Here is a 2,451-nt window from a genome sequence, read left to right as displayed (position 1 = left end):
ATATTGTTTTTGTGAATTCTCTCTCGCTTCCGCACCGTTACTTTCTTCGAGATCTCCCGCCCCTTCCCCAGTGCCATCTGCGCCTCCGTCGGGTTTATCGGCTAAGGGGGCACTCTGCTGCGTGAAGCCATGTTCTCCAGATGAGTAATTGATCAGCTATTTCTTCTCCGTGCAGCACGGCTTCAGGTACGGGAAGGAAAGGGGAGGGGCAGGCCAGGACGTGCAGACTGCCGCCCACTACGGCTTAACGGGTCCTTGCCAGGCGGTGATCTCCCGCACTGCTTTCTTCTCACGCCCACAACCCCGCCCGTCTCTCACGCCCACACCCTAGCCGACCTTTCTTCCCGCCCGCATCCCGATCGCCACCCACGCATGACATACTCGTCTCATTTGCCCTCCTCCTTCCGCTCCATCTCACCTCCACCAACACTTTATCTCTGCATCACATTTCTATCTTCCCCCGCTCTGCTCGGCCGCCCTCGCGCTTCCCTCGACTTCATCTCAAATTCATCTCAAACTCGGGACGCTCTTGCAGACATCTAGCACTTTCAATTTAGCTAGAGTAACGAAGAAAAAATAAGTCCCATATATATCGTTCGTTTGCTTTTGCGAGTCGGTTAATAGTCAACGATCTCGTTCATCCCACGTTCGCCCGCCGAGAACACGCCCGTCTGTCTCCTACGGGCGCACTGAGTGTCAGCAACAGCCTCATCTGCCATAACCCACATCGCGCCGGCCGCAACGCCTCCAAGGGCCTCGCTCGCCCTCGCCGCTCGCCCCGATGACACCTTCTGCCCAGCCACGGCCAGGAGATGGCCCACTTTTTGTGGCCCAACGCCTGAGCCACGATGTGTACAGTGAGAATATGTCCTCCCGGCCCCTTCCCCCCGCATCTCCCCCGCAGTCCCGACAATACAGTCCCCGGCGGGGATTCCGTGCTGTCTAACCCCAACTAAGAATTAGTAATGATAATGCGCGCGCACGCTCACAAAGGCCCTAAATAAGTCGTGTCGGGGCGGCCCACAAAGGCTGGCCGGGTTTTATTAGCACGCGCTCCCATTTGCCACGACCATTTCTCCGGCTGGCGCCATTTTTCCCTGTCGGCCATTTACAAGGATTATGTCCGGGTCGAATACAAGCATTTGACTTTGTCTTTGACGCCACAGCAGGATATGCCAAGCTCTCGAGAAAGGAAGAGGAGGCAGACGGCCGGCGGGACGCAGGCGAGGAGGCGCAGCGAGAGTAAACACGCGTTCAAGTTCCCGCAGAAAGAATCGCCAGGAATTATGGCGGGCGATAAGCGAGCGGGCAAATGATCATAATCCAACCCTTCATAGCCCGTACTCAGCCGCAGATTATTGGCGGCGCCGGACTTCTTGTCGTGTCCATCAGGATGTTGATAACCGGCAAAACGACACCGCCAACTCTTGTCTCGAGGAAGTCCAGCCACGCTTGCAAAGTTAACTTGTCCAGGTCTACATGGCAACACCGGCCCTCCGGTGACCTTGCATAACCCCGGTAACCTGACCTTCTAGGTGTTACTCCTGCCTCTTTGGCGGCAAGTCCGGACTCACTCTAGACCTGTAGTGGCCGCGCCGGTCCCTCCGGCTGCTCGGGACGTGGCGCAACTTGGGTTCACGTCGGACGGCCGTAAAAACGGCGTTGCCGGGCAGAGCCGGGTGTGTTGGGATTAGCGATGCCAATCAGGGTAAATGGCAGAAAGCAAAACTGAATGTGCGGCTGATAATATGGACGGGAGGTAGGGGGGCGCTGCCGTTCGGGGGTAATATCCTCGATCTGTGCTGATGGCTGCAGGCACTGGGCGGCGCATATAAAAGTTTTGTGGAGATGGCTGTTGATACATTGCCATTGCCTGTAATAGGTACTGCGTGGGACTCTCCTTCCTATTTTCATCTTCCTCCTTGCATCACCTCTTTCTCTCGTTATGATTTCATTCGTGAGGGTCCGTTTCGAGCTAACGCTCTCAGTCTACCACTTTCATAACTCCTGCTCGTACGAACACCAAGACCCTACTTTCCCCTCCAAAAAAGGATTCCTCGCCGACCAAAACGAAGACATCGCGCACATGTGCCAAGCAGCAAAGGACACGTGTAAACCAGCATACCCATGCAAGCGCACGTGTCCATGATTAAGAGGACGGCGACTCACGCCCTACGTCTCGGGAGGGCGTGCGACGTGGCCCGAACCTGGTGCAGTCTTCGCATCAAAACGATAATTCTGACATCAACGGCATTATTGTTGTCATATAACAGATTGCAAAACGATTAAGAATATTTGAGGATAATGCAAGGTTATAGAGGCAGATCCACGCTCTTTTAGCGTCTGAGTGACCGTTTCTCTTTTCCGATTACAATGGTGATAATGCTTACGATACGAGGCCTGAAGTAAAAGACAAAGAGAGATTTTCCTCGAGACCGACACGGCCACTGC

General features: G+C 54.8%; 1 protein-coding gene across 1 annotated transcript in view; it reads left to right on the top strand.

Annotated features, from left to right (window-relative positions):
• Positions 1-2,451, top strand: part of LOC119586044 (homeobox protein OTX2-like) — a gene marked incomplete in the record, with an annotated part of 30,876 nt that overhangs the window by 18,722 nt on the left and 9,703 nt on the right.

Source organism: Penaeus monodon, chromosome 20 (genome assembly GCF_015228065.2).
Source record: "Penaeus monodon isolate SGIC_2016 chromosome 20, NSTDA_Pmon_1, whole genome shotgun sequence".
Classification (NCBI taxonomy): Eukaryota; Metazoa; Arthropoda; class Malacostraca; order Decapoda; family Penaeidae; genus Penaeus; species Penaeus monodon.
Note: the sequence above shows the minus strand (reverse complement) of the source record. Positions and strands in the feature narration are given on the sequence as shown.